This window comes from Rattus norvegicus, chromosome 6 (assembly GCF_036323735.1).
Source record: "Rattus norvegicus strain BN/NHsdMcwi chromosome 6, GRCr8, whole genome shotgun sequence".
Taxonomy (NCBI): Eukaryota; Metazoa; Chordata; class Mammalia; order Rodentia; family Muridae; genus Rattus; species Rattus norvegicus.
Window position 1 is genome coordinate 40,352,185 of NC_086024.1, and position 12,983 is coordinate 40,365,167.

General features: G+C 38.6%; 1 pseudogene; it reads right to left on the reverse strand.

The window, feature by feature from the left end:
- Window positions 1-887: 887 nt before the first annotated feature.
- On the reverse strand, window positions 888-2,999 carry Hspa8-ps25 (heat shock protein family A (Hsp70) member 8, pseudogene 25; annotated as a pseudogene).
- Window positions 3,000-12,983: the final 9,984 nt, after the last annotated feature.

Here is a 12,983-nt window from a genome sequence, read left to right on the forward strand (position 1 = left end):
AGAACTTATCTTATGGTAATATAATTAATTGTCTATTACAAATAACACTAAGGTCACATGTATGTGTTCCCATTTGAAGCTTCAAGTTACAACAGAAGACCTGGTTCACAGTACAGGCAAATGAATGCCCCACTGTTTATTTACAGATGTCTAAAATAGGTATCAGTAGATAAAAGTTACCACCTAAAAATATTTAGTTAATAATACATTTTCACAGTCACATAATATTCCCCCAGTAAAGTAACTACTAAGGCATTATTGAATTCAATTATTTCAATTACTGAGATATGGAAAGCATTATATGGGACTGCACACATTCTCAGATTATTCTCAAATGTAGGAAACCAATCCAGGTATTTACCCATTACAATGGGAAGCATTTTGAGACTTTCCCTAAATAAAACAGTGAGTATTCAAAGGAAAGTTTTTCTGAAGGAGTGACTTGTTCTTTAACAACAGCTAAGAAATGGAAACTATAGAAGAACCTATTTTACCAAAAGATGTTTGATTGGAGATGTAAAAACACAACATGTCAGTATATATACATAAAACATATGCATAAGTTGTAAATATGTACACACAGAAATATAATGTTCAGATGATATCTAAACATGCACATGATCCCCTTTAAGAAAGGTGCAGTTTTGAGTCATTCTGTGGTTGCTTTGCCAGCTGAGATTGCTAGGTCAAAAAATATGATCCTCGAATCATACATTTTGGCTTTCTGCTGTGGACTTCTCTCTACTTAATTCTCAGTGCACTAAAACAGAAAAATTATAAGAGCTTCTTTCAATTTTTACATTTCTTTAAACACACACATACATACATACAGAGAGAGAGAGAGAGAGAGAGAGAGAGAGAGAGAGAGAGAGCTTAAGAAGCAATTCTTTTTTTTTTTTTTGCCAATTTAAATAGTTTTATTATTCCATGTTACTTGTTTTGGGTCCCTGTGGAACAATGCTATACCCTCTACTTTGACTTAATCGACCTCTTCAATGGTGGGGCCTGAAGAAGCACCACCAGATGGAGGAGCTCCTCCACCAGGGAAGCCACCAGGCATTCCTCCAGGCATGCCACCAGCACTCTGGTACAGCTTGGTGATGATAGGGTTGCAGACCTTCTCCAGTTCTTTCTGCTGATGCTCAAATTCTTCCTTCTCCGCAGTCTGGTTCTTATCCAGCCAGCTGATGATTTCGTTGCACTTGTCAAGAATCTTCTGTTTGTCTTCATCATTGATCTTGCCTTGAAGTTTCTCATCCTCAACAGTTGCTTTCATGTTGAAAGCATAAGACTCCAGCGAGTTCTTAGAGGAAACCTTATCTCTCTGCTTCTCATCCTCAGCTTTGTACTTCTCAGCTTCTTGGACCATGCGCTCAATATCCTCCTTACTCAAGCGGCCCTTGTCATTGGTGATGGTGATCTTGTTCTCCTTTCCTGTGCTCTTATCTACAGCAGAAACATTGAGGATGCCATTGGCATCAATGTCAAAAGTAACCTCAATCTGAGGAACCCCACGGGGTGCTGGAGGTATGCCTGTGAGCTCAAACTTCCCAAGCAGGTTGTTGTCCTTGGTCATGGCCCTTTCACCTTCATACACCTGGATGAGTACACCTGGCTGGTTGTCAGAGTAGGTGGTGAAAGTCTGGGTCTGCTTGGTGGGAATGGTGGTATTGCGCTTGATGAGGACAGTCATGACTCTACCAGCAGTTTCAATCCCAAGGGAAAGAGGAGTGACATCCAAGAGCAGCAAATCCTGAACATTCTCAGACTTGTCTCCAGATAGAATGGCTGCCTGGACAGCTGCACCATAGGCAACAGCTTCATCGGGGTTAATGCTCTTATTCAGCTCTTTCCCATTGAAGAAGTCTTGCAGAAGTTTCTGGATCTTGGGGATTCTGGTAGAACCACCCACCAGGACAATATCATGGATCTGTGACTTGTCTAGTTTGGCATCTCGAAGGGCCTTCTCTACAGGGTCCAGTGTGCCACGGAACAGGTCAGCATTCAACTCCTCAAATCGAGCACGGGTAATGGAGGTGTAGAAGTCAATTCCCTCATAGAGAGAATCAATCTCAATACTGGCCTGGGTGCTGGAGGAGAGGGTGCGCTTGGCCCGCTCACAGGCAGTGCGGAGACGCCTGACAGCTCTCTTGTTCTCACTGATGTCCTTCTTGTGCTTTCGCTTAAACTCAGCAATGAAATGGTTGACCATTCGGTTGTCAAAGTCTTCTCCGCCCAAGTGGGTGTCTCCAGCTGTTGATTTGACTTCAAAAATTCCATCCTCGATAGTGAGGATTGACACATCAAAAGTGCCACCTCCCAAGTCAAAAATGAGCACATTCCTTTCAGCCCGACCTTCTTATCTAAGCCATAGGCAATAGCAGCAGCAGTTGGCTCATTGATAATTCGAAGTACGTTGAGGCCAGCAATAGTTCCAGCATCTTTTGTTGCCTGTCGCTGAGAGTCATTGAAGTAAGCTGGCATGGTGACCACGGCATTGGTAACAGTCTTTCCAAGGTAAGCTTCTGCAATTTCCTTCATTTTTGTCAGAACCATTGAAGACACTTCCTCAGGATAGAAACTTTTTGTCTCCCCTTTGTATTCGACTTGGACCTTGGGCCTGCCTGCATCGTTCACCACCATGAAGGGCCAGTGCTTCATGTCAGACTGAACAACAGCATCATCGAACCTACGTCCGATCAGACGTTTGGCATCAAAAACTGTGTTGGTGGGGTTCATTGCAACCTGATTCTTGGCCGCATCCCCAATTAATCGTTCTGTGTCGGTGAAAGCAACATAGCTCGGCGTGGTGCGGTTACCCTGGTCATTGGCAATTATTTCCACCTTTCCATGCTGGAAGACACCCACACAGGAGTAGGTGGTGCCAAGATCAATGCCAACTGCAGGTCCCTTAGACATGGTTGCTTGCGTGTAGGCCCAGCTGTGCTGATGACGAGACCACACAGAGACCCCCGAGAGCTGGCTCCGCGTTCAATGAGCAAGAAGCAATTCTTAAACATAGCAACACAAACTTACTAAGCAAAGGCTAGGATAAAATAATGAATTCAAATTCATAATTCGAAGCCATTCAATATGAATTGATCTAACAATGACAATATCTTTTCTGTATGTGGATCTTTGGGCCTTTTGCCATAAATATTTCCATGTTCCTGATGGTTGACACAGTTACAGAAGAATCAATCAGTACAATGGTTTATCAATGTCCTCACATATCGCCGTGGTACAGTGTCCTAAAATAAGAGTCTACAGTTGTGATGAGACTCACAGTATTTGCAGAAGTCATTCTCCCTCATTTCTATTCACAAAACCCAGCAGGGAAATGGGATCTCTTGTAAACGGGTAGGTGACATAGTCCTCTGAGGTATAAGATTTTGTAGGGTGACTTCTCAGGAAGCTGCAGAATGAAAAGCTTTTCAAGCTCACTCTTTATGTAGAACACATAGATTCTATTTAGAATAGTAGCAGCCTCCTCCTCTTTCAATAACTTTTATATTTTTAAAGAATTTCCTAAATATATACAATGTACTTTGATTGTACCCTCCACCCACATCCCCTGTTTCTAAATGCCCTCTACATCTTCATCCTAAACTAATGTTTTCTTTTTTTTTTAAGCTGCCAAGTCCAATTAGTGCTTCCTGAACATGCCTGGTAGCAGGAGTCCCTCAACAGAAACCAAGGACAAAGAAAAAAACCCAGGGATTTTGTGGAGCATCTAAACCAATATCGCCAGAGCTTACATTTCTGTGAGGTAATTGGGATGAAGAAGATAGATAGCCTACTTCTATTTTCCAGGATTTCCGTTGCTCATGTGGGAGTATATCTCTCTATTGATGACCCTTATCCTCAGCAAAAGTATACACAGAATCCTGGAAAGAGAAGACCATATTTCAGACCTCAATGGTAACATGCAAGTGGATTGATTTAGTTCTTACTCTAGTTATAATTTTAATATAAAACTTTAAAGGCTAAAATTAGACAATTTAGCTTCATCATACTAGTGCTTCCTACTTCTCTTTGTCTTCTCATCCTCCCATTCTGTATCTGTTCCTTTTCTGTTGCTGTGATACAATACTACAGTCAAAATGAACTTAAAGAAGAGTTTATATTGGCTTTAGGACGCCCTACGGATAAGAGTCCATGCTGGGAAAGCTGAGGCATGGCATCAAGTGGCAGTCATGGCAGTAGAAGCAAGAAGCTAAGAGAACATCTGGAACTGTAAGCATGAAACAAAGATAGTGTGGAGTTTTATCTCTCAAAGCCCACCTCCCAGAACCTGCTTCCTACCACAAGACGCCACCTCCAAAACTCCCGCAAGCACTGATGACTGGGGACTAGTTATTCAAATACGCGTCTGGGGACCTTTCTTGTTCAAACAACCGCACATCTTGAATAACTGCATGTATCCGAACTCAGCATTGCTCATTGTAGAAAGATTTCCGTAATTAAGAGGGAGAGTACTAGGGCCCAAAGAAATAGCTAAGTGATTAAGTACGCTGTTCTTCCAGAGGATATGGGTTTCAACATTTATATCATGGCTCACAAGTTCCTTTAACTCCAGTTCTGGAAATTCTGATGGCCTCTTCCGGTGTCTGTGGGTACCATATGCATATGGTACACAAATACACACTTAGACACACACACACAGGTACACACACTAGATAAACAAACAAAGATTAAAAATAGCATTAGGCATGGTATCACATGCCTGCAATAAGGGTGGATGAAAATAATCAAAGTGCACTGTGTGTGTGTGTGTGTGTGTGTGTGTGTGTGTGTGTGTGTGAGTGTGTGCGAGTGTGTGTGTATTTGTGTATAAAATGGTCAAAGAACATATTTAATTAAGATTGTAAGAAAGGAAGAAGCAACTCAGCAGCACTGACTTATTTTTCTTTCACTCCTGCATCAGTCTATGAGTATGAAATTTAGCATAACTATTGGGGAATGCTTCTACTGAAAAATCCCCACCTATATAGGCAGAGGATGTATGAGCGAGCCCTCTTCACAACAGCCATCAGGTATATTATGAGTTATTTACTTCTCTTGGTAGTTCTGTTTTGAGCATTTCTTTAGAGTCTACATGATGCTATTTTTATTCTCTCTACCATACCTTATAAACGTTTACCCTCATAGGCTTGTCCTCACTGACCTGTTAGCTCATTGAGGACACAGGCCTGCTGAATGGGTTTGTATGTGATGGATGCCCAGTGATCATAAATGATGCTCACTCAGTGTGAGGAGACTAGGCTTAGTCCATGACAGGTTTCAAATTGGCAGTCTAAAGGAGACTAGGTCTATGAACTGGGCATGTCCAGACAAGTTGGTTAAAACAAAACAAAACAAAACAAAAAAAACCCAGGCTTCAGGCAGCTAGTTAGAAACTAGAAGGTGCCCAGCCACCTAGCCTAAAGCAAGGACAATGGGTTAGCAAGTTTCCAGATTTCCCTTACAACAGGTTCCAGCCCCTAAGCTCCAGTAATACAATGTCCCTAGAGATGGAGTAGAATAAAGGCCACCTACCCTGGAATCCCCTAATGTGCTTTAAATGTAATCTGTGAGCTCATTTAGTTGTTTCTCTCTATCTTGGTAATGAGAGACCTCAGCATGCTGGACTTTTGCAGAATAAAACACTCTTTGGGATTCCATACTGTTTAAATCTGGGGATTCTGTGTCATTCTTTGGTAAATCATGGACCCTTACAAGTGCATGTGGGGTGAATTAAAGCATAGATTATGGCCACTGATTAGGCACATTGGCCCTTTTGTGGTCTTGGGGAACTAGTATTTTTCTTCTGGGGTTCATTCTGAGATATATTTTATCTGTATGTGGGAGTCAAGAACAGCACTAATCCATTGTTCCAGCCTGGGGTCTCATGTCTAATCCCTAATGCCTGAACCACTGAACTGAAAAGAGCATCAAGTTACTGTGAACTACAACAAATTCTCACTTCTTTTCCTTGATCCTTTCCAAGGAACGAGATAGCAATAAGCCTTTCTGAGTCTCGTATTACCTCTGTGCCATGGGGCTGATATAAGGACTGATGAGAATAGTATATTGAAGGTACATGCCTGCCCTATGGCAGGTCCCCATCCCTAGCAAAACATATTCCTAGCTTTATATCATGCAGTGTCATATTGATGTTATGGGCAACATTTTGTGTTGAGAATGTTTCAGGGTTATATGATGAAGAAGGTGGTACTTTGTGTTAAAATGCCCCTGGAATAGGACTGAATCTATCATATGTACTGATCAAGGAACTTTCTGATGTCCAGAAACATCTCTATTACTACCACTGAACCAGTGCCTTCTTCTCCCTGTGGGTGGATACCAGATGTACATTAACCCAGTGTGTAACATCAACAGCCTTTCTCCCCTTGCAGGACGTCAGCACAGAGAGAAAATCAGGGAGAAGCCAGCCCTGATGTTTTCACAATCCTCCTTGTCACTGCTCCTTGTCTTCCCTCCTGAGCTATTTTGAGATGCAGCGAATCACATTATTTCAGCAAGAACAAGCTTTCACCCTAACATTTCAAAAAGATTGATGTTCATATTAATTATGGGCCAAATCTGTCTCTCTTCTCCAGCAGCTCTTTTATTATTTCCTTTCCTGCTGCAAATGTCTTTATTCATTTTAAAGTCACCTCTTCGTCAGTTTTCAGATTGTAGACAGTTTCTGGAGGTAGAGAGCAAATTGTGGAGACTGTCACCACCACAGTGTAAACTTGCAGTGACTTTTTCCACATCAGACTTAATGGCAGTACCATTTCATATGTGTGCTGTCACACAACCTGCTGGTTAGATTCAGATACATTTCATGAATACTTTTGTAAACAGCTAGCTACTTGTGCATTTATCTGCTGAGAAGTGAATACACCATTACAAGTTTGGGGCAATGAATGAGTCTAGGTCTTTGAGGTTTGTGTCACTTGCTGTCCATCATTCCTCTTTCAGGTACTTCCTGGACTTGTACTTACTATTCTTTGACTTACAGTCTTTCTGATGCCCTAGAAGTGTCCTCCTCATAATCAAGTCAAAGTTCTATCCCTGTGGTTTTTGTCTATAGGTCTGTCTATTTTACCCAATTTGATTCTTTTCCATTTTGCTCGAGACATTATTCCGAATCATTTCCACATCTCTTTGGTGAGCTTTCCAATAACCTTACTGGTTCCAGTTGCAGTTCTATTACAGAGGTTTCATTTTACCCTAAAGGCAATGGGAAGATAGTGACCTGTCTGGTTTGTTTATGTTTGAACAGAGGATGGTCAGTGATGTGTGAAAGGACATGGCGTGTTTGTAGCAGAGAAGGAAACTAAAATTGAATCAAATGAATTGATTTGTATCTAGAAGGGATCAGTGGCAGGATATTGGTAGGGAACAAATAAGTGACTTTGGGAACTATTGAAGAGAATGTGATTTCCAGACATAGAAGGAGGAGATAGGTGAAGATTCAAGCAGGATGTTGAGCATTTGCTATTTGAATAACTATTTTACTCTTTCCTACGTACAGAATTTATGGTAATAAAGACAGGAAGTGAGTTAAAATCTGAAGGAAAGAGGCCCTTGCTCCTGGGTGGGTAAAAATGTTTAGTTCTGCACCATGACACATGTCTACAACTGTACGTTTCATATATGTTTATATCCACAGTCATCATGACATCCTATTCCTATCAGACTAATGCTTTTATTTTTATTTAAACTATATGTAGATGGAAATATTGCCAAATGACAGTTCTGCAGCTATCAGAATATGATTTTTTTCTGAAAATAATATAATTTGCATTCACTGCCCTTTCTAAATGTTAACCAACCCTCCCTTGTTCTTCAGACAAATCCTGCTTGATCAGGAGATATTATCTTACTTGGTTTTCAGTTTCATTATTTTTCTGTTGATAGTTCTGGGAATATCTTAAACAGAATTTTGAATACAAATTTCAATGTTACAACCCTAAGCATAAGAAAACAGGAATGGTCTCTAAGGGAAATAAAGATCACAAGATTCCTACTTCTCATTTTCTACAGTGGTAAGATATGAAGTATAATAAATCATCAAATAGATGAATCATTGAATTAAATATGTTATTTTAAACTATGAAGAAATGACCGAACAATTTAATTAGTAGCCAAAAGAGTAAATTGGAAAATAAAATCAAATTAGCAAGTATTAAAATGGAAATAAGAAGCCATGTTAAAAATATATATAGCTTAAAACCTTGAGCCATAAAAAACCAGGTGTACATCTTTAACCTCAGCACTTGGGAGGCAGAGGCAGGTGAATCTCTAAGTATGAGATCAGCCTGAGTTCTAGGACAGCCAGGTCCACACAGAGAATCTCTAGCTCAATAAATAACTAACTGAATGAATGAATGAATGAATGAATGAATGAATGAATGAATGAATAATCAAAGACCAAACAAACTATAGCAACAACTTAAGCAATGAGTTTATAGTTTGAAAATGTGGGAAACTATCAAGTTATTAAAGCAAGTCCTCTGATGACAGTCTTTGTCTCTCATGAATGAGGCCCTGAGTTGAACTCCCAGAACTCTTACAAATTTCTAACACTTTTAAGATAAATTAAATGACAAAGGAAATTAACAAGTAACAAATTGGAGAGATATACTTTTAACTTTTCTTACCATTCTATTAATAATCATAAAATACTGCTTTATTGAATTTAAATATTTAAAAATCCCTTCTTCACAGCACTTCTGTATCATTGTCCACTATATATTTGTCATTTAATTCTTTTTGGTCATCACAACATTTAAGGGATAAGTTTTCTTAAAAATAATTTTGGAACATCTGCATGTTTATCTCTTCAAAAACATAATCCATCCCAGATGTTTCTGTCTGGCTCTGAGCCCAAAGATATTAATGTAATTATAATGAAGGAGGTCTTGAACAAACATATTTCTCAGTCTGGCTGTGCTTTCCATCTCAGATTTTACTGAAAGCCGTGAGAGAGTGCCATTAAGCAAGACTGCCATGGGGCCTCAACCACTTATCTGAACATCTGGTTGATGCTGTTCTCTTTTGTTCCTGCCTTAAGAGCCAAGTTTGCCCTTAGTTCATATTATACTGTAACATAATATTAAGACTGAATTCGTAGAGAATATTAAAGCCCTGTATCTCCTATATATCATAATGGCAAGCATCTCTCAGGGTATTGTATTCCCAGGCTTTGCCTTCTTCCTGTGTACTTGCTACTACATCTTTATCATTTCTCCAACTTCAATATGATCAGTGAAGGGCAGAATTTAGCTGCTGAAAATATAGTCTAATATTTATCAAAGAACAATGAGAATCATTTTTATTATTCAAATTTGACACTTGACATAGTATTCACTAATTACTTGGATTCTAAAATTTCTTATCTCTCTCCCCCAGCTCTATCTAATCTGACCCTTTCCTACAAGTTACTTTCCCATATTAATGTTTATTTGTATAATTTCATGAACCACTGAGTTTAATGAGGGCCATATGTGCAAACACAAGGTTGGAGCTATTCTTTTTTTTTTTTAATTAACTTAAGTATTTCTTATATACATTTCGAGTGTTATTCCCTTTCCCGGTTTCGGGGCAAACATCCCCCTCCCCCCTCCCCTTCCTTATGGGTGTTCCCCTCCCAACCCTCCCCCCATTGCTGCCCTCCCCCCACAGACTAGTTCACTGGGGGTTCAGTCTTAGCAGGACCCAGGGCTTCCCCTTCCACTGGTGCTCTTACTAGGATATTCATTGCTACCTATGGGGTCAGAGTCCAGGGTCAGTCCATGTATAGTCTTTAGGTAGTGGCTTAGTGGTTGGAGCTATTCTTGAGAGGCGAGTGAGTACATAACTAAAGACGACGACTCCCTCTCTCACAGAATCTATAACTATTAGGTTGTTAGGAAGAGCTAGGTTTTCCCTTCCATGAATGATTGTTGCCAGGGCCATTCTTCTACAAGTAACCATAGAAACTATAAGTTCATGATTATCATGATGGTGCCATGACTTGAGGATAGCATTTTAAAAGCTTTCTTCCTGTCTTCTGGGTCTTACCAACTTTTTATCTCCTTTTTGTTAATATTTCCTGAAGAGGGCAGCACAAATGTTCTCACAAAATTGTGTTGCTGATACCAAGCACTTGTTTATCTACCTATGAAGCAGCCCACAAATCCAATCAGAGTATGGGTGGTTACCTCCAAATAGTAGTGCCACTAATGCACAGGTAGGCACATATTGTCTAAAAAAGGTTGGGCGCATAGTTTGGAGTGTTGGCAATTGGTTTAGACCATTGATGTCATTTTCACCACAGCATTTTGTATAGTACCTTCCAGCACTTTGAAAATTAACCAGACTAGTTAAAGTAGCCAGCCCACAGAACTATTTTAATTTGTACTTAATTCTATATTTTACTTGTCTATGGTTTATAGCAAGTTAATTTTATAGTGTTTTGTTAAAATAAGATTTCTGCACATTAGTGGTGGAATTTTAGAAAGTGCCCCTGATAGCAGGGAATAGCAAAGATAATTGTACAGTGGCTCTTGTTGTTTTTCTCTTTTACTTCTATCCTTTCACACAGGGCTAAGAATTCTTAAGAACCGAAATGGACTCTAACTCATCCTTGTAATTCTTTTAGTTATTTTGTACATAGTACGAACTTCTGGAAACATTAATATTGAGTTCACTTTATACAGCTAAAGGTCTCATTGATTTTGAGATTGACTTCATTGGTACATGTACAGACACAGATACTTTCATTATCTTTAAAAAGTTGTGGACTTCAAGATTTCGTTGTGTGCTTAAATGTTCGAAAAAATATAGAACCTTCATAACTACAAGGAAAAGTTACCTTTTAAAAGAGATCAATTTCTGTCCACTTCAGAGAGATGAAGCTGCAAAACTAGAAAAAATATAACATATATATATAAATAATATATACATATTATATATTATATATTTGAAGTTGTGTCATGCAGGGAGGGCATACAAGCCCTATGTTTTAGAGGAGAAAAACATTTAGGTAAAAATGTAATGTTTTGTTACCATTTTAGTGGGAAATGGAGTAAAGTCTCTGGTTCCTTGCACACAAAAAGAGTTTGTAACTGCATATAGATCATTTAACTTTAGAGACCAAGAAGATTTTCACTAATATTTTCACCAATAACTGAGTAAGGGATGCTTGTACCCTTGTACAGAAAGGCCCTTTCCCTCAGTGACTTTTACCATGTAGCTTATATCTGAATCTGCAATAGAAAAATAAATGCAGCAATTGCCAAAAAAAAGCAAAAGGGCTATTGGTAAACAACTCTGGGCAATTATGGTAACTATAAGGTAGAGGAGCTAAAATTATTATAATTAGCACATTAAATGAACCTGTGGAAAAAGTAGAACACATGCATAAATACCTGGGGAATCTTAGCAAAGAGATAGAAATGGTAAGAAAATGTCAAGTGGAAAGGGAGGAATTAAAATACATCAGTGGGAATAAAGCATAACATTAAATAATTCAGTAGGCTGCCAATTTGAGAGCTAGAAAAATTCATAAATAGCCCAATTTTAATTACTCAAACAGAAATACAGTCCAAAAAGATAATGAAAATAAAAATAAATGAAGTATCACAATACTGAATAATATTACCCAAGGGTCTAACTTTATGTGATTTGTGTGATTCCTCTCAGAAAGAAAAATAATCTTAATGAATCTTTAAAATACTCCGAGAGATAAGGACTGATAATTTTACAAAATAACAAATGGTATAAACCCACACATACAAACAATTCAAGAATTGCTAGAAAGATAAAAATGTTCACACACATGTTCACATACATACATACACATACATGTGCACATGTGCACAGACCTCATTCATTTCTGACTTCCTGTAGTGATCCACAATTTCCACACATATTTCTCTATCATGATATGTCACCATTCATGATACTCACCAGAGGCCAAAGTCACGTGTCCCTCGACCTCTGTACTTCTTCACATCTTGAACTTTAAGTCTCTCAAATTGTGCACAGAATAAAGGTTTTCTCTATGATGTAAGATGCTTTAGCTCTCTTATTACAGTCATGCAAAGATGACTACCACAAATGAGACATGAAGAGTAGTGATTATACAGACTTATAAAAAATGGATATCTAACCAGAGAAGTTAGGGAACTAATGAGAAAGAAGAGCACATGCAAAGGCAAATTGGTGATGTTTATTCAAATATGGCAATTGCATCTTTTTTATAGAAATGGCCAAAACTTACAACTAAAATACAGAAACTGGAAGGTAGAATAACGAAAAGATGACCTAACTATTTACATTTGCTAAAATAATCTTATTTGAATTATGAATACAGAGGAAGATAAACATTCAAAAATATAAAGAAATGGGTAGCATATTCACATCAAATAAATAAGGAAGTTAGTTGAGGCTGGAGATATGGCTCAATAGTAAAGCACTTCCCTAGTATACTTAAAGGCCCAAGGGTCAGGGTACCCTCCCCTACCCACCTCTTACACACACACACACACACACACACACACACACACACACACACACTCACATCCTCCCATGCACACACATACTTCCACATACACAAACATACACACATTTATACACATACGCACACTTGCATGACACCTGGGCTAGAGATTTCACATAATGATCAAGATGTCAGTTGATCTGGAAGACATACTCTGAGTGTAGACTTATCCAGAAAGTGTAGGAAAAAACTGAAAGAAAATCCCACCATTTAAATTAGAGATGTCAGTTGTGATTTCTCTGCAAACCAAGTGGAAAAAGAATTACTTACAGTACAGCACGCCTGAATGACACTATCAATCAGCATCGTCTAAAAGTCATATGAAAAATTCAGTATTCAAACATCTTCAGGAGACTCATTTTTTTCTCAACTGAAAATGTAACATTCAGCAAATGAATTGTAAACTAAATAATAACATATTTAGTAGAATTGAAACAATGTGTTT